We start from the raw sequence: 20,545 nt of genomic DNA, 5'->3' as shown, positions 1-20,545 counted from the left end.
TCAGAGTCCATTATTAAGCTCGAGGTTTCAAGGTATTTGGAGACGCATGGTAAAATAGGCTGAAGTCAGCATGGTCTCCTTAAGGGGAAACCTTGCCTAGTAAATCTGTTGGAGTTCTTTGAGGAAATAACAGACAGGATAGACAAAGGAGAGTCAACAGATATTGTTTACTTGTTTTTTTAGATGGCCTTTGACAAGGCGCCACACGTGAGGCTGCTAAGGAAGATAAGAGCCCAGGTATTACAGGAAAGATACTAGCATGGGAAAAAAAAGGATTGGCTGACTGGTAGAAGACAAAGAGTGGGAATAAAAGGGATCTTTTCTGTTTGACTGCTAGAGACTCGTGGTGTTCTACAGGTGTCAATATTGGGTCTGCTGCTTTTCACTTTGTACGTCAATGATCTGGATGATGGAATTGATGGCTTTGCCGTTGGTACAAAGGTATGGGGAAAGACAGGTAGTGTTGATGAAGCAGAGGGTCTGGTTGGGCAGATTGGGCAGACTAGGATAATGGGCAAAGAAATGGATGATCATGCATTTTTCTAAACGAGGAGCAAATTCAGAAATTGGAGATGCATTGGGACGTGGGAGTTACAGGTTGAGTTGGTAGTAAGAAAGGTAAATACAATGTTAGCATAGAAAGCTAGAATATAAATGCAAGAATGTAATCCTGAGACCTTATAAGGCATTGGTCAGACTGCATTTGTGAGCAGTTTTGGGCCCCGTATCTATGAAAGGATATGCTGGCATTGGAGAGGGTCCAGAAGAGGATTACGAGAATAATCCCAGAAATGAAAAGGTTAACATATGAGGAACATGTGATGGCTCAGGACCTGAACTCGCTGGAGTTTAAAGAATGAGGGGGGGTCTCATTGAAACCTACTGAATATTGAAAGGGCTAGATAGAATGAATGTATAGAGAATGCTTGCAATAGTGGGGGAGTCTAGGACAAGTCTAGCCTCAGAATAGAAGGACATCCCTTTAGAAGAGAGATGAGGAGGAATTTATGGAGAGCATTCTGACTCGCTGTATCACCGTCTGTTATGGGAAGGGCTACTGCACAAGATTGAAATAAGTTGCAGAACTTATAAAATTAGTTAGCTCTATCATGGGCACCAGCCTCTGTAGTAGCCAAGAGATCTTCAAGGAGCGGTGCCTTAGGAAGGTGGCATCCATCATTAAGGATCCCCACCACCCAGAACATGCCCTCTTCACACTGTTGCTGCCAGGAAGGAGGTACAGGAGCCTGAGGCCACACACTCAGAGACTCAGGAACTGCTTCTTCCCCTCTAAATGGACATTGAACCCATGAAGACTACCTCACTATTTTTTTTTAATTTCTGTTTTTTTGCATTTGTTATTTTAACTTAACTACTTAATATATATACTTAATGTACCTCAGATTTTTTCCCTATATTTATCCTGTATTTTATTGTACTGCTGCTGTAAAGTTAACAGATGTCATGACATATGTTGGTGATATTAAATCTGATTCAGATTCTGATTTTATTTAGCCGGAGGGTGGGGAGTCTGTGGAACTCTTTGCTGCAGATGGCGGTGGGGGTCAAGCCACTGGGTTATTTAAAGTGGCAGTTGATAGGTTTTTGGTTAATAAGAGTGTGAAAGGTTATGGGAGAAGGCAAGGGAATGAGTTTGAGCAGGAAAATAAATCAGTTATGATGGAATGATGGAGCAGACGCAATATGCTGAATAGCCAAATTCCGCTCAAACTTGAGGAAATCTGCAGATGCTGGAAATTCAAGCAACACCCACAAAAAATGCTGGTGGAACACAGCAGGCCAGGCAGCATCTATAGGAAGAAATACAGTCGACATATCGGGCCGCGACCCTTTGTCTGCTCTTATGGCTTGTGGTCATATGGTAAAGGGGAAGGTTAGGGAAGGGAAGCTGGATATGAGGGAAATATTGGAATGCAGCAGCAAATGGAGAAGTTAGTCGAGGGCATGGAGGACCAGTGAGGGAAGAGTAATAGAGGGTCTGATGGGAATTATTAGCAACAGGAGCTTAGGAGAGGACTTGCAAATGGGGAAAAAAAAGTAGAGGAGGGCACCTCTACATTGGAAGATTAGAAAGAACATAAATAAATGGAGATATTAGGGCTGCAGTAACTGTAATCAGAAGAGGAGAATTGGTGGAATAGAACTCCAGTGACTGGAAGAAATGGAGAACGGGAAATTGTGAACCAAGGGTTTAAAACCAATAAATGGGAAATTTAGTGGGTGACGCACTGTGGGCAATGGATTTCAAAGAGAGTTGGAACAAGAGAGAACAGTTCACTGATCATCCTGATGAAGTATGACTTCTGGTGACAGGCCTTCCCCTACTGCAGTTATTTCATGCTGAGAAGTGTTATATTTAAGGTTAATCCCCATGAATCATTAACAGCTCAAACTGCAGCTTCCCCCTTGATCTAACACTATTTCATTCCCCTTCCTGCCCTAGCAAACAAAGTCTCATCTCTCGTCCCCTCTTCAGCTGGTTTCAATAACAACTATTTAATGCAATTTTAATATATTATAAAGTCAGACATTTGAATTACATTCCAGGTAATTAAGAAATTGCAATAGTTACAGAGAATCATGCTGCAATGAGGTTTCACGCGGGAGCACGGGTTCAGTGATTTCCACAGGCACTTGGCACTATTTTGCATATAAGGAAGCATAGATACAAACACAAATTTCTTCACTACATCACTGTCGTTGAAAGCAGCTCCTCTTCATCTTCATCCTCTGCAAAACGATTTCAGGCAATTGGATACCAGGTTCTATACATAGACTTGCATCTTTACTGGGAGGGTGTTTGTGCCGGTGATGTTTGTACCAAGGGTGGGAGTTGCAGAAGGGGTTTTGCACCAGGATGTTTGTACCGGGGATTGTACTGAGGGGTTTATACTGGAGGTGGGGGGGGAGGAGGATGTTGTACTGAGAGAGGGATGGTACTTGTACTGGGGGAGGCGAGTTTATGTCTGGACTGGGGGTATGTTTGTACAGATGAAGAGTGTTTGCATGAGGGAGGTTTTGTATCCAGGGTGGGGGTGTTTTGCCCGACGCTGGCCCCCTAGGCCTGAGTTGACGTAGTAGTAGTGGGGGTGTTTGGTCCAGGAGTGTTTGTATTGGGGAGTGCATGTTTGCACCAGGGGGCTACTCTTTAACTGATAACACATACATGCATTCTATTCCTGTTCCCATGTACTGAGAAATGCCCTATTTAATGGTGCCCTTCCTCACTTTAGATTGCCATTCTCCTCTCCTGGGCTCACTCAAGAAACATGCCTCTCCCTCACAAACCCCCAAATCCTCACGTCCTGAACCACTCCTTCTTTCCTTTAATTCACCCTCACTCAGACTCAGTAGCTCCTTCAGACTCTCCTCCCTCTCTCAGTCACTTATTCTCCCACCAAGTGAAACCAATGATATCTTAGTGGTCGCAAAGTACCATCTTGAGAAAGACGGATTAGCTGCATATTAACACTGTGTGTCATGGGGAAATAAGCAGGTGCTTCAGGAAGAGGGTATACTTTCCAACTGTGACTCTTTAATTACTGTGCTTAGCTGATGTACTCTGATTTTTTTTTGTTTGCCCTACAACATGTCTGTGATGTATAGTAAAAAATGATAGATGTCAGAGTAAAAGAGTCATGGTAAAATTTTAGCACTAAAAGCCAACATTTCCCTTTTGTCATACTGGGATACCAGCTTCTATTCTATTTTTGAATCACTAACTACTGTATTCAGCCTGGTTAATTAAAGAAAACCTGCAGTATATTCCATTTTCCTAATGACACAGAAGGAAGCCATATGTCTATCAAGTAAATGGGAAATTGGGAAAGTAAATGAGAGAATTAATAGGAGATGCCACACTGGGTTATGAGGGAAAGGAGACTAGTAAGTGGGATATTAGGAAAGAAGAATCAATAAAAGGGAGAATTAATGGAGTGAACGAACAAATGGGAATTAGGGAATTTTGTCCTCCCCTAATTCTCACATAAAGAACCTGGTCCCGATGCCACAGCACTGCCAGCACAGTTTGGTTAACAATGGCTTTTCCCTTCAACGTTTGCTAGCTCACTCAGCAGGTCCTCGCAGCAGGACTCAGAAGGCTCCTCGATGAAGGAGATGTATTGTGCCTTAGTGTCTGACCCAGCATTCTGGAACAGTTCCTTCAGTGGACCTGGGAAAGGATGCACCATAGAATGATCTGCTGGCAACTCCATTGTAATTCAATGGGATCTGGGATTGAAGTGCAAGGTGGACATTTGGGGCAAAGTAAGGTGATTTCTTTTAACTTACAGTAATTTCTCTCCCACATCTCCTTTTCACTTTTTCCATTCCCCATTCAGTTTACCATCTCACTTCTCTTTTCCTCACCTGTCCTTCACTTTCCTCTGGTTCCCTTCCACCTCCCCTTTCTCCCATGGCCTACTCTCCTTTCCTACCACATTCCTCCTCCTTCAGCCCTTTACCTTTTCTATCTATTTCCTCTCAGGTTCTTACTTCATCCCCTCTCTCCCGTACACCCACCTTTCCTCTCACCTGATCTCATCTATCAGCAGTCAGCTTGCACTCCCTTCCCTTTCCCAACGTATTCTGGTTTCTGCCCCCTTCCTGTCTAGTCCTAATCCAGGGTCTCGGCCTGGAGCGTTCCTCTTCCTTGATAATGCCTGACTGGCTGAGCCCCTCCAGCATTTTGTGTGTCTTGCTCAATACTTCCAGCATCTTTACAATACCTTGTGTAGGTGGGCATCAGGGTAGCAGGAGTGAATTTGCTTTTTTACTGCAGGGGGGAGGGAAAAAAATCAGAGGCTCATGGGGTTGTGTGGAGCTCCCATCATAACTCAATGGGATTGATGCTGTGCGGTGATTTTGCCTCACCCCAGTTGTCTGGCAGAGACGTTTGAAGCTGACAGGGTCATTGTTAACAAGAGCGGATATGGAAAATGCTTATGGATCTCCAGTTAACCCAGAGAATAATGTCCTCTTACTCTAGATGAAGGATTGTTACTTCAGGAAAGTGCCCCACGTGCCCATCTGCTTCTATTCCTGCACCCTCACCTCCTGCCCCGTCTATACCTTCTCCCTTCCCTCTTGTGATGAGAATCCTCTTCTGTAAAATGCAATATTAAAGAAAAGTTGTTGATGAAAATTACGCCATCAGTTCTGGAGCTTGGATGAGTCACCACAGCATGGTCTCTGCTGTCACCCGCCCACCATCTAATACTGACCATCGGAAAGGGTGCCGAGGATGAAACTCGACACAGCCGGTCTACTGGGGTTTGTGGCTCAGCTCTTGGCCTCCTGCATCACCACAGCCCTAAAAACACTCAAAGCAGCCAGCGTCAAAGATGCAGAGCATGCTGACCATTCGCGGATTGGCATCCGGAATCCTTCCATTCCCATCAGCTGCCCTTTGGTCAACACCACATCTGGCTGGGTGTCCCAGGAGAGGAAGTGTGTTGCAGTCACTTGGGGGGGTCAGATACCATGGTAAATACAGATCATTTTGGATTATAATGGCTGCATTTTGAAAATGTTGTTGATGTTTTTTTTAAGAATGTATCCAGAGGGATTCAGGCTTTTCAGGCTGAGCCAACATTTAATTGCCCATTCTTAGTTGCCCTTGAGAAAGTGCTGAGCAGCTGACTTTTTGAATCGCTGCAGAATTTGAGGTGTAGTTATAGCTACCGCGCTGTTAGAGAGGGTCCTCCAGGAGTTGACCCAGCAATGGCAAAAGCAACAGTGACATATTCACAAGTCAGGTTGGTGTGTGACTCGGAAGACAGCTTCCAGCTGTTGGTGTGGGAAAATAATGGTGCAAGTGAAATGAAGGGTTTGGGAGCTGTGCTGACAAGCTGATCCTCTGCAGAATGGAACAGGAACACTGTTGTAGGAAGCTGGCAGACCCACTAGATGGTGGTGTGACCCCAATGCACCAAACTGACTTGCTCTGTCAGCACAGGGATGACTAAAGCCCCAACGGACCATCTCCTGGTGAGGACTCATGAGGCTCTGAACTGCTTCAGCATTGCTTTAATTTTACATCGATTGCACTTTTCGACAAAGAAAAAAGAAGTCTCTTCCTCACATGCCTTCTATATTTGTATCAAAATGAGAAGATACTGCCAATACCCAACAGGCCAGGGAGGACCAGTGGAAAAAGAGAGGGAACCTGTGCAAGGATTGCCAGATAGTTACAGAGAGAGACTGAGGTATATGTGCAAGACCAATCCTGATTCTTTCTCACACAATTGCACACGCACACTCAGACTCAGGCTCACTGTTAAGGTCCTAAGTATATTAGGAATCTGACAGTTATTGAGAGACGTGTAGAAGAGAGAATGAACATTGCTTCAAAGATATTAATCTAGCAGCTGCCTTCATTGGATGGCAAATTGTGAGAACAGTCATAACACACACACACACCCCACTTCCTCAGAGCTCAATGCCAAAAATTGGATGATGGAAAACTGCACAATATTTTAAGTTTGATAGTTGTTTACATATTGTTACATTTTACAAAAAGAGAAGGACAGAGAAAGATTCAGATACACACACAAGCATTTAATAACTGAGGGTACATGGAACAAACTGCTAAAGGAAACAGTTGAGGTGGGTACGATTACATTGTTTAAAAGACTTTCAGAGAGATATGGGCAAAATGCAGGCAAGTGAGAGTGGCTCAGATAAAATATTCTGCTCAGCCTGGATGTGCTGGGACAGTTTTTGTGCTGTGCACCTCAACGGCTTTGTGACAAATAGGTATTCTGTTGGGATTGCTGATGACAAAAAAAAACTGATCTGGGGTTGGGAGAAGTGATTTGGTAAGGAAACTGCCTACCTTTGATTTTCTAAAGCTCATTTCCACAACCAGATACCTCGTCCAGGGCGATGAGAGGATCCTGTGGGTAGAAAGTATATGTTGACATTAGAACAGATGTCTCTTCACCTGCATAACCAAAAAAGCAGTTCTGCTCCAGAGAAGGCTTGGTGAGTTTCGAGTCTGATTTGGTCCTCATCCTTACCTCTCTATTTTATTAACAAATCTCAGCCTCTCTCCCTGGTCATGTGGGGAGGATTAACTCATATTAACTCATTGTGTCTTAGCCCTGGGTGGATTTCCACCATCTGCTCTGTTGTGTTCAAGTGTGATGCTCATCGCAACATAAATATCGAGACTTGCTTCAAGTAAGGGTTGAAAGTGTCAGCTGGTTGGCTATAACCATTGCCTTAAAAATGTAAAGAAAAGCAATATTCTCCCTGAATGGGCTGTGTCTTATTTCTGAGCAAGGGTATCACAGAGGACAAGGACCTTCTATCATTGTTTCTGCTGGAGACCAGCATGAGGAAGATTTCCTTATCACCCACCTGGCCTTCATTCCCAGTGGACTCTTTCTTCCCAATCCACTCCGAGTTTGGAAGCCACCTCCTTCTGAAATGAAGAACATCTGCTGGTCTGTCTGTTACAAAAGACCTGGTCAAGGACTTTAGGAACAAAGTGGTGCACAGGTTCCTCTTTTCATCTTTGAAATGTTTGAGAGTTTCAAGTTCCTAGCAGTAGTAGTCAAATCATATAGACATCATGGCCAAGAAATGTTGCCAATCCTCTACCTCCTTGGTAGCTAAAGAAATCTGGCATGGCTCCTTCGACCCCTATCAATTTTTATCAAAGCACAATAGAAAGGAACCCATTTGGATGATTCAGAACTTGGTATGGCAACTACTCTGCCCATGACAGCAAGAAACTGCAGAGAGCTGTGGACACAGCTCAACACGTTACAGAAACTAGCCTTCCTTCCTTGGGTTCTGTCTATATGTCTTGCTGCCTCAGTAAAGCAGCTGCCATAACCAAGTTCCCTGCCTGCCCCAAATGTTCTTCTTCTTTCCTGTCCCATCAGGCAGACGTTTCAAAATCCTGAAAGCACACATCACCAGGCTCAAGGACAGATTTTACCAAGCTGTATTAAAAAGTTGAATGGTTGCCTGGTACTATAAGGTGGCCGCTTGACTTCACAATTTACCACCTTATTACATTGCACCTTATTATCTGCCGTGCCTACTTTACACTTTCTCTGTAGCTGTTACACTTCATTTTGCATTTCGTTATTGTTTTACTTTGCACTGCGTCAATGCATTGTGAAATGATTTGATCAGTTTGAACAGTACGCAAGACAAGCTTTTCAGTGTAGCTCAGTACAAAGGACAATAATAAACTAATACCAAATCCAATTCCTCCTTTGTCTGATTGGTCTGACAGGAAGGCTCCAGGGGGGAGCACTGATCTTCCAGATCTGAGAGCTAGAATGGAAAAGTGCATCTTTTGAAATCATACCTTCCACAGGGACCTTTAAGTTGGAGTAACCTGCAAACTCAGTCCCTTAATGCTAGGAATAAAGGGCAGCCACCTTCAGTTGAAGTGGGGGTTATATTCCTCACATAAAGTCAACTACATTCTTCTACCCTGCTATTCCAAATGAAGAAACTGCTCCATTGTCCAACACCACCTTAGTGGCAAGGGATGATAGCTTTATCTCCATCTGCTTCCATTCCATACCCCAGGAACAGTGTTGCTAATATTACTGGAACTCTCAGATTCACGTCTTCCCGATGGGAGCAGGGTGGCCATCGGTGTCATGGAGAACAAAACGAGCGGTCAGAAGAAAAGTGCATCTATCCACGGGGAGTCACCACTCACTGTGGCCAGCACCACCATAATGATAGCACAATACCTTAGATGCAACCATAAGTCCATACGACCATAAAACCTGGGAGCAGAATTAGGCAATTTGGCCCATCGAGTCTGGTCCGCCATTCAATCATGGCTGATCCTTTTCTTTCCCCTCCTCAGCCCAATCCCCGTGACCTTTGTTGACGTGGCCAATCAAGAACCTATTAATTTCGGCCTTAAATATGACCAACGACCTTGCCGCCACAGCAACAAATTCCTCAAATCCACCACCCTCTGGCAAAAGAAATTTCTCCACACCTCTGTTTTAAATGGACACCTGTCTATGAGGCTGTGTCCTCTTGCCCTAGACTCTCCCACCATGGGAAGTATGTTTCCACATCTACTCTGTCTAGGTCTTTCAACATTCGAAAATTTTCAATGAGATCCCCCCCTCATCCTTCTAAATTCCAGTGAGTACAGGCCCAGAGCCATATGATAACGATTTCAATCCCAGAATCATCCTTGTGAACCTCCTCTGAACTCTCTCCAATGCCTGCACATCTTTTTTAAACTAAGGAGCTCAAAGCTGTTCACAATACCCAAGGTGAGGCCTTAGCATCACATCCTTGCTCTTATATTTCTAGACCTCTTGAAATGTATGTGAACATTGTATTTGCCCTCCTCACCACTGACCCAACCTGCAAGTTAACCTTTAGAGTGTTTTGCACAAGGACTCCCAGTCTTTTGCATCTCAGATTTTTGGATTTTCTCCCTGTTTAGAAAATAGTCTTCAGATTCATCTCTTCTACCAAAGTGTATAGCCATGCATTTTCCAACATTGTATTTCATTTGCCATTTTCTTGCCCATTCTCCTAATCTGTCCAAGTCCTTCTGCAGCCTACCTGTTCCCTCAGCATTACTTGCCCCTCCACCAATCTTCATATCATCTGCAAACTTGACAACAAAACCATCTATTCCATCATCTAAATCACTGATATACAGCATAAAAAGAAATGGTCCCAACACCAATCTCTGCGGAATACCATTGGTCACTGGCAGCCAACCAGACCAGGATCCTTTTATTTCCACTTGCTGCCTCCTACCAATCAGCCTATGCTCTCACCATGTTAGTATCTTTCCTGTAATACCATGGGCTCTGAACTTGGTAAGCAGCCTCATGTGTGGCTCCCTGTCATAGGGCATCTGAAAGTCCAAATAAACTACATCCTCTGCATCCCCTTTATCTACCCTACTTTTAATCTCCACAAAGAATTCCAACAGGTTTGTCAGGCAAGATTTTCCCCGAAGGAAACCATGCTGACTTTGTCCTGTGTCACCCCTCATCCTTAACAATCGACTCCAGCATCTTCCCAGCCACTGAGGTCAGACTAACTGGTCTATAACTTCCTTTCTGCTGCCTTCCTCCTTCCTTAAAGAGTGGAGTAACATTTGCAATTTCCCAGTCCTCTGGAACCATGCAGATTCAAATAATTTTGGAAAGATCATTACCAATACCTCCACAATCTCTATTGCTACCTCTTTCAGAACTCCAGGGTGCAGTTCTTCTGATCTGGGTGACTTATGTACCTTTCAGTCTTTCAGCTTTTTGAGCACCTTCTCCCTTGTAATAGTAACTGTGCCCACTTCTGTTCCCTCACATCCTTCAACACCTCAAACACTACTAGTGCCTTCCACAAGGAAGACTGATGGTGCATGTCATCTCCTTGTCCCCTGTTATTATTTCTCTGGCCTCATTTTTTTCATGGTCCTATATCCAATTTCATCTCTTTTATTTTTATATACTTGAAAAAGCTTTTTCTATCCACCTTGATAGTATTTGCTAGCTTGCTTTCATACTCAATCTTTTCCCTCCTAATGATACATTTAGTTGCTTTCTGTAGGTTTTTAAAAGCTTCCCAATCCTCTATATTCCTGTTAATTTTGGCTTTGTTGTATGCCCTGCTTTGCTTTTACATTGGCTTTGATTTCCCTCGTCAGCCACAGTTGTACCATTTTGCCATTTGAATATTTCTTTGTTTTTGGAATACATCTATCTTGCACCTTCCTCATTTTTTCCCAGAAACTCATGCCATTGCTGTTCTGCTGTCATATCTACCAGCATCTCATTCCAATTTACTTTGGCCAACTCCTCTCTCATGCCTCTGTAATTTCCTTTACCCCACTGAAGTACTGTTATGTCAGACTTTACTTTCTCCCTATCAAATTTCAAGTTGAATACAATCGTATTGTGATCACTGCCTCTTAACGGTTTCCTTTACCTTAAGCTCCCTAGTCACCCCCAGTTCATTACATAACACCCAATCCAGTATAGCTGATCCCATAGCAGGCTCAATGACAAACTGCTCTAAAAAGCCATCTCATAGGCATTCAGCAAATTCACTCTCTTGAGACCCATTACCAACCTGATTTTCCCAATCTATCTGGATGTTAAGATCTCCCATGACAATCATAACATTGCCCTTTTGAGACAACTTTTCTATTTCCCATTGTAATCCATATTCTCATCTTCGCTACTGTTTGGAGGCCTGTATATAACTGACATTTGGGTCCTTTTACCCGTGCAGCTTAACCCAACCCACAAGGGTTCAACATCATCCAATTCTATGTCACATCTTTCTAATGATTGGATGCCATTCTTTACCAGCAGAGTCATGCCACACCCTCTGCCTACCTTCCTATCCTTCTGATATGATTGGACATTCAGTTTCGAACTACAAACATCCTTCAGCCACTATTCAGTGATGGCCACAACATCATACCCGACAATCTGTAAAAGCCCAACAAGGTCATCCACCTTATTTCCTGTACTCCATGCATTGAGATATAACACTTTGAGTACTGTATTTGCTACCCTTTTTGATTCTGCTTTGCTAATGCACTGATACTCAGCCTGCTGGCTGCAATTTTGCCCTATCATTTGTCTGCTTTTCCTGACAGTCTGACTGCATGCTACCTTTGCTTTTTTTTTTATCATCAATTCTATTCTGAATCCCTTCACTCTGGTTCCCATCCCCCTGTCAAGGTGAGTTAAACCCTCCCCAACAGCTCTAACAAACCTGCCCACGAGAATATTAGTCCCCCATGGGCTCAGGTACAACCTGTTCCTTTTTGTACAGGTCGTACCTCCCCCAGAAGAGATCCCAGTAATCCAAGAACCTGAAACCCTGCCCAGTGCACCAGCTTCTCAGCCACGCATTAATCCACAAAATCATCCTGTCTCTACCCTCACTGGTGCAGCCATAACCAGCATCTGTGTCAATGGCGACAAAAGTTCTCCCTCTGCAAACCCAGCCATGTTGCATTTCTCAGGGAAGGAACCTTGCAGTGAGCTTTGTATCGGAAAATTATGCCATTACGAAAGGTAAAGCAATGAAGTTATAGGGATGGCAAGACAGAAGAACAGGCTTGTTATATGTGAGGCACTTACTACACTGCCAGTGAGATGGCTGCTTTGTCAGCTCGGATATTTTAAACTAGAAATCTTAGAGGTCTGAGAGATTCTGCTGTTCTGATTACTCCAACATGTTATTTTTTGGAGCTGATGCTATTTCATTCAATAATGTGTGCACCTCCAGGCACCGAACATCTTCCACCTGTGAGAATGGAACCCTCCAAGCCATTCCAGTGAATGACTGGTGATATGTCACTCTGTTCAGTGACCTTGTAATCCCAGAACTGTGTGCACAAAATTCCATTCCATGTGTGCCACTCACGTGCCTCGGGGATGTATCGATGTCTTCCGTATGAGTACTCATCGGGCTTGAGGGGCCGCTTGCTCCATCCGATCCATGAAACCCCCTGATCTGTGTCTTGAGTGTACCAATCTCCCCAAGTGTTGTACAAGACATTGTAGGAGTTCTACATGAACTTGATGAGGCCGCACTTGGAATATTATGATCAGTTTTGCTACGCTCTTGGAGGAAAGATGTTATTCAGCTGGAAAAGGTGCAAATATTTGCGAGAATGTCACCAGGACTCAAGGGATAAATTTACTGAGGGAGGTGAGGACGTTATTCCTTGGAACATAGTAGACGTAAGAGCTGTAGAAATTGGTAAACTCAGCCAGCTCCATCACAGAGAGTGGTGAATCTGTGGAATTCTCTGCCACAGGAAACAGTTGAGGCCGGTTCATTGGCTATATTTAAGAGGGAGTTAGATATGGCCCTTGTGGCTACGGGGATCAGGGGGTATGGAGGGAAGGCTGGAGCGGGGTTCTGAGTTGGATGATCAGCCATGATCATAATAGATGGCAGTGCAGGCTCGAAGGGCCGAATGGCCTACTCCTGCACCTATTTTCTATGTTTCTATGTTTCTATGATATTAACCTCCCCAGCCTCCAGGACACTTCCAAAGCTGATGCCTCAACAAGGCAGCATCTATCATTGAGGACTAGCATCACCCAGGACAATCCCTCATCACATTGCTACCTTCAAGGAGGAGGTACAGAAGCATAAAAACACACACTCAAAGTTTCAGACACAGCTTCTTTTCCCTCTACCATCAGATTCTTGAATGGACAATGAAACCGTGAACTCTTCCTCAGTATTTTTTCCATCTCTTTTTGCACAACTTATTCAATTTATTGTTTTATCTATACTTATTGCAATTTCTAGCTTTAATTGCTGCCAAAAAATAATAAATTTCATTACATATGCTGGTAATATTAAACCTGAGGCTGAGGGCTGACCCTACAGAGGTGTATAAAATCAGGAGGGGCATCAATAGGTTAAATGTACTCTGAGTCTTTTTTTCTCAGGAAAAGGGAACCAGGAAAAAAACTAGAGGGAATAAGTTTAAGGTCAGGGGGGGAAGTTACTCTGAAGGGCAATTTTTTCATGCAGAGGATGGTGCATACAGCCTGTTTCCATATTGTAATTTTTATAATCCATAGGACACTCAAAGCTGCTGCGCAGGTCAACAGTGTTGTTAAGAAGGCATATGGTGTGTTGGCATTTATCAACTGTGGGATTGAGTTCAAGAACTGTGAGGTAATGTTACAGCTATATAAGACCTTGGTCAGACCCCAACTGGAGTGCTGTGTTCAGTTCTGGTCACCTCACTACAGGAAGGATGTGGATACCATAGAATGCAGAGGAGATTTACAAGGATGTTGCCTAGATTGAAGGGTGTACCTTATGAGAATAGTTTGAGTGAACTTGGCCTTTTCTCCTTGGAGCGACGGAGGATGAGAGGTGACTTGATAGGGGTGTACAAGATAATGAGAGGCATTGATCATGTGGATAGTCAGAGGCTCTTTCCCAGGGCTGAAATGGCTAACATGATGGGACATAGTTTTAAAGTGCTTGGAAACAGGAACCGAGGGGATGTCAGGGGTAAGTTTTTCCACACAGAGTGGTGGATGCGTGGAATGCACTGCCGGAAGTGGTGGTGGAAGCCGATACATAGAACATAGAATAGTACAGCACATTACAGGCCCTTCGGCCCACAATGTTGTGCTAACCCTCAAACCCTGCCTCCCATATAACCCCCCCACCTTAAATTCCTCCATATACCTGTCTAGTAGTCTCTTAAACTTCACTAGTGTATCTGCCTCCACCACTGACTCAGGCAGTGCATTCCACGCGCCAACCACTCTCTGAGTAAAAATCCTTCCTCTAATATCCCCCTTGAACTTCCCACCCCTTACCTTAAAGCCATGTCCTCTTGTATTGAGCAGTGGTGCCCTGGGGAAGAGGCGCTGGCTATCCACTCTGTCTATTCCTCTTAATATCTTGTACACCTCTATCATGTCTCCTCTCATCCTCCTCCTCTCCAGAGAGTAAAGCCCTAGCTCCCTTAATCTCTGATCATAATCCATGCTCTCTAAACCAGGCAGCATCCTGGTAAATCTCCTCTGTACCCTTTCCAATGCTTCCACATCCTTCCTATAGTGAGGCAACCAGAACTGGACACAGTACTCCAAGTGTGGCCTAACCAGAGTTTTATAGAGCTGCATCATTACCCCGCGACTCTTAAACTCTATCCCTCGACTTATGAAAGCTAACACCCCATAAGCTTTCTTAACTACCCTATCTATCTGTAAGGCAACTTACAGGGATCTGTGGACATGTACCCCTAGATCCCTCTGCTCCTCCACACTACCAAGTATCCTGCCAGTTACTTTGTACTCTGCCTTGGAGTTTATCCTTCCAAAGTGTACCACCTCACACTTCTCTGGGTTGAACTCCATCTGCCACTTCTCAGCTCACTTCTGCATCCTATCAATGTCTCTCTGCAACCTTTGACAATCCTCTACACTATCTACAACACCACCAACCTTTGTGTCGTCTGCAAACTTGCCAACCCACCCTTCTACCCCCACATCTAAGTCGTTAATAAAAATCACTAAAAGTAGAGGTCCCAGAACAGATCCTTGTGGGACACCACTAGTCACAACCCTCCAATCTGAATGTACTCCCTCCACCACCACCCTCTGCCTTCTGCAGGCAAGCCAATTCTGAATCCACCTGGCCAAACTTCCCTGGATCCCATGCCTTCTGACTTTCTGAATAAGCTTACCATGTGGAACCTTGTCAAATGCATGTAGATCAAATCCATGTAGATCACATCCACTGCACTTCCCTTGTCTATATGCCTGGTCACCTCCTCAAAGAATCATGGCTTGTTAGCCACGATCTGCCTTTCACAAAGCCATGCTGACTGCCCCTGATCAGACCATGATTCTCTAAATGCCCATAGATCCTATCTCTAAGAACCTTTTCCTACAGCTTTCCCACCACAGACGTAAGGCTCACTGGTCTATAATTACCCGGACTATCCCTACTACCTTTTTTGAACAAGGGGACAACATTCGCCTCCCTCCAATCCTCCGGTACCATTCCCGTAGACAACGAGGACATAAAGATCCTAGCCAGAGGCTCAGCAATCTCTTCCCTTGCCTTGTGGAACAGCCTGGGGAACAGGGTATTATACAATAGGGTATTTTAAGTGTCTCTTAGATAGGTACATGGTGCTTAGAAAAATAGAGGACTATGCACTAGGGAAATTCTTGACAATTTCTGGAGTAGGTTACATGGTTGGCACAACTTTATGGGCTGAAGGGCCTGTAATGTGCTGTAGATTTCTATGTTCTATAAGTCTACCCCACTGCAAGTCTGGTGGACGCATTGATCCATCTAAAAACCAAGTCCCTCCCACACCAGAAGAATGGATCTTTCCATCGAATGTCACTTGCCAAAGGGCTGCTTCCTGCACCTTTAGTTATTTCTGATTCATCACCTGTGGCTCAACATTTTCTACATTTCCTGGAGCGGTTCGAGTTGTGTTAACTTGGGAAAGACTTGCAGTGTCGGTGGATGATTTTCACAGCATACTCCACCAAGATCAACTGGATGAAACATTCTTGGCTTCTGCTGGGACAGTGGCAGGTGGAAGGTACGTGTGGAACGCAAGCCTTTCGGCTGGCTGGTTTCCCACCCCTTTTATATGGGAGTCTGACTGCGCGCCACTCCCCAAGGAAGCCTAGCCAGCAAACCAGCAAAAGCCAAGCTCGCCAAGGCTGAACGTAAACTAACTGAAGATCCAAACATTGTGATCCAACTTTTTGTTGCCTGGGTACATGGGAAGACTGTTGACTTCTCGCAGGACGAGACAAATCCTACTCAGCAGCTCTGATTGAGGAGTGCGGCCAGCTGCTGTCGTGCGTCCTTACTTCCCAGAACTCAGACCGCCTGAAAAAGCCAAATTAAATATAGGAAAGTGTGAGGTCATGCATAGTGGTGAGATGAACTAAATCAAAACTATTATCCAATGAAGATCATTTGCAAATGAATGACGCACAAAGGAATGTGGGCATTCTTGTGCATGGAAGACAAAACATGAATTTGCAGGTGCGGAAAATGATTCCGAAGGCAATTTGCAGTTTGGTATTTCTTTCAAGGGCGTCAGAGTTTAGAAATAGAGAAGTTGTTTTGGTGAGGCTGTGTCTGGAAACATGGTTCAACTTTATTTCCTTTTTAAGAAGGATAATGTAGTATTGGAAGTGGTCCAGAAGAGATTAACCATAGAAAGGGTTGTCCTATCTCGAGCTGCTAAACAAATTAGACTTGATCTTTAGAAGCATGATCGAGGTTCTTATTGAAACTAAACAAGATCCTAAGGGTATTACCACTGGTATCGGCATTAGTTTATTGCGGCACATGTACTGAGATACAGTGAAAAGCTTGTCTTGCATACTGTTTTTACAGATCAAATCATTACACTGTGCATTGAGCTAAACGAGGTAAAACAATAACAATGCAAAATAAAGTGTAAAAACAGCCACAAAAGTGCAATGCATGTAAAGAATAAAATGCAAGATCATAACGAAGCAGTCTGTGAGGACCGTTACGTACCCCGTAACTGGGTTGCCAAACCAGCAGAAATGGACCACTAGTTGGAGTCTGGATTACTGGAAGCTAATAAAGTTTTATTAAAGAAATAAGTAACACAGTACTCTAATCGTACGGATATAAATACAACAGGTTAGCAATGATAAAACACACATGTACACAGAACTAGAGCAATAGGGATCAACCAAGCTCTATCGCAGTCTGGGGGTAAAATGATCAGTCTCAAGTGACGCAGAGTTCAGTTCAGCTTAGTACAGTTCGCAGCAATCGCTGTTGTGCAGTTGGGGAGAGAGAGAGAATGCAAATTTTGATTCAAACAGACCTTTGATGTTCTTCGCAGTCAGCTTTCGGGCGAACCCCTTTGTCTTCTGTGGTCACCGACTGTGACCCCTCCGTTCCGGATACGACCGTTCTTCCGCTGTGAACCCGGCACCCAGGCAAGGGTGGACACACACACCAAGTTCCCGCCGATCGTCTCTTTTCACGCTGTCAGTCTATGGTCGGTTCCCTCGAACCAGACCTTTAACTCCTACCAACTTGTGGTGGCACACCGCTCTTCCAGGGTCTCGTTATCTCTTGATCTCGTGGTGTGTGTCGTGCCTTAGCGAACCTGTTCTTTTTATCCCCCTGCTGGGGTATCGCCTGTCCATCAAACTTCAAACAGTTCAGGTTCAAAGCAACCGGTCTGTCAATATTCTGAATTGTGTCTCTTTTCGTTAATCTCTCTCCTCTCTCATTAACATTTTGAACGTTTCTCCATTTGTCTCCCTTATCTCTCTCTCATTAGCATCAATCTTCTGATAACTTGGTTTTTTGTCACAGGACAAGCACCCATCTTATTATACAAGAGGTCCACGCGAGAGTTTGATAGCTGGGGGATAGAAGCTGTCCTTGAACCTGGTGGTACATCAGGCTTTTGTATCGTCTGCCTGATGGGAGAGAGAAGAGGAGAATTTCTGGAAAGGGAATATGATAGCATCTCAGAAAGAGAATATAGTTGAAAAATAAAGGGGTGTAATTTAATGTTGTGTTGAACCAGCTAAGAAGCAAATTAAAAACACCCAAAGCACTAATCCCTCCTACCTACACCATGTCCATATCACTCCATTTTCCTTACATTCATGTTCCAATCCCTTAAAAACCTCTACCACCATACTGGGCAGCACATTGCAGGCATCCATGACACTCTGAGTAAGAAACTTACCCCTCCTACCCCCTTGAACCTACCCCCTCTCACCTTCAATGCATGTCCTCTGGGAAGCAGATACTCTCTGTCCACTCTATCTATGCCTCTCATAATCTTGTAAACCTCTATCAGATCTGCCCACAGCCTCCAGCGCTCCATGGAAAACAACCCAAGTTATCCAGCCTCTTATGATAGCACATCATCTCTAAACCAGGCAGCATCCTGGTAAACCTCTCCTGCACAAAATCCTTCCTATAGTGCGGTGACCAGAACTGTATGCAATACTCCAGGTGTGGCCTAACCAGCTTTATAAAGTTGCAGAATAACCTCATGACTTTTGAACTCGATGCTTCAATTAATAAAAGCAAGGATCCCACAAGCCTTCTTAACCACGTTTTCAACCTGTGTAGCCACTTTCAAGGAGCTATGAACTTGGAATCCAAGATCTCTCTGCTCAGAAACACTGTTAACAGTGTACTTTCTCCTTGCATTTGCCCTACCGAGGTGAAACATCTCACATTTATTTCAGTTAAACACCATCTGCCATTTTTCAGCCCATATCTGCAATGATCTGTATTGCGCAGTTGTCTTTGCCAATCTTACATACTATCCACTACTCTGCCAATCTTGGTATCATCCACAAATTTACTAACACACCCATCTACATTTTCATTCGAGTTATTTATATACATCACAAACAGCAGAGGTCCCAGCACAGATCCCTGCGGAACACCAATAATTACAGACCCCCAACTCAACTAAGTCTCTTCAACCACTACCCTCTGTTTTCTATGCACAGACCAGTTCTGAATCCAAACAGCCAATTCACCGTGGACCCCACGCACCTTAATCTTCTGGATTAGCCTGCTATGAGGGGACTTTGTCAAACGCTTTACTGAAATCCATGAAGACAACATCCACTGCCCTACCTTCATCAATCCCTCTCATCACCTTGTCAAAAACTGAATTAAGTTGGTAAGGCACAACCTGCCAAGCACAAACCCATGCTGGTTCTCGCTAATTAGGCCACGGGTTTCTAAGTGCTTATATATTCTATCCCTGAGAATTTTCTCCAGCAATTTCCCTACAACTGGCATGAGGCTCACTGGTCTATAGTTCCCATGATTTTCCCCTGTTCCCTTCATAAATAGAGGTACAATATGAGTCACTCACCAGACCTCCAGGACCTCACTTGCACCTGGAGGGGACAAGAAGGTACTGGTCGAAGGCCAGGGAATCTAGTCTCTTGCCTCCTTCAATAACCTGGGGTAAATCCCATCAGGCCCTGTGGACTTATCCACCTTAATACTCATTAGAAGGCCAAACGCTTCCTCGTCCTTGACTTCTAAACACCCTGACATATTTGTACCCTCATCACTGATCTCCTGGTCCTCCATATCCTTTCCCTTGGTAAATACTAGACCATAAGACCATAATACAAAGGAGCAGAAGTAGGCCATTCGGCCCATCGAGTCTGCTCTGCCATTTTATCATAAACTGATCCATTTTCTCCTATTTAGTCCCACTCCCCCGCCTTCTCACCATAACCTTTGATGCCCTGGCTACTCAGATACCTATCAATCTCTGCCTTAAATACACTCAATGACTTGGCCTCCACTGCTGCCCGTGGCAACAAATTCCATAGATTCACCACCCTCTGACTAAAAAAATACTGAAGCAAAATACTCATTAAGTACCTCACTCACATTCTCTGCATCCAACCAACATTACCACTTTTATCCTTGCGTGGTCCCACCCTCTCCCTAGTTATCCTCTTGTTCTTGATATAGAATGCCTTGGAATTCACCTTAATCCTACTTGACAAGGACTTTTCATGACCCTTCCTGGCTTTCATAATTCCTTTTTTTTGTAATATCTTTTCTGGCTTCATCATACTCCTCATGTGCTTCGTTTGATCCTAACTTCCAAAGCTTTACATACTTTTCCTTTTTCTTCTTGAATAAATTCATCAGCTCTTTGGAAATCCGAGGATCTCTTATCTTTCAGTCCCCATCCTTCCTTCCAACTGGACCATATCTTTCCCTACAGTCTGTGCAACTGATCTTTCAACACCTTCCATATGCCTGATGTCAGAAAAAAGGTGTTCCCAATTAACGCTTCTTAGTTCTTGTCTAATGCCCTCGTAGTTTACTCTATTCCAATTCAAAACTCTCCCTCAAGGACCATACCCATCCTTATCTTTAGCTATCCTGAAAGTTAAGCAGTTGTGGTCACTGTTCCTTAACTGTTCACTCACTGAAAGGTCAGTCACCCGGCTAGGCTTATTACCCAACACCAGGTCCA

At 44.1% G+C, this 20,545-nt stretch overlaps 1 protein-coding gene across 1 annotated transcript in view; it reads left to right on the top strand.

Moving 5' to 3' along the window:
* Positions 1–6,932: 6,932 nt before the first annotated feature.
* The window catches only part of LOC140212074 (rho GTPase-activating protein 22-like), a 198,458-nt gene continuing 184,845 nt past the window's right edge, over positions 6,933–20,545 (top strand). Inside the window, exon 1 of the mRNA XM_072282566.1 lies at positions 6,933–7,005. The gene's annotated coding sequence lies outside the window, so the exon portion shown is untranslated. The remainder of the gene's footprint in view (positions 7,006–20,545) is intronic.

The sequence above is a fragment of the Mobula birostris genome, chromosome 18, assembly GCF_030028105.1.
Source record: "Mobula birostris isolate sMobBir1 chromosome 18, sMobBir1.hap1, whole genome shotgun sequence".
Lineage (NCBI taxonomy): Eukaryota > Metazoa > Chordata > Chondrichthyes > Myliobatiformes > Myliobatidae > Mobula > Mobula birostris.
The sequence above is the reverse complement of the archived record's forward strand: the minus strand, read 5'-3'. Positions and strand labels throughout refer to the sequence as shown.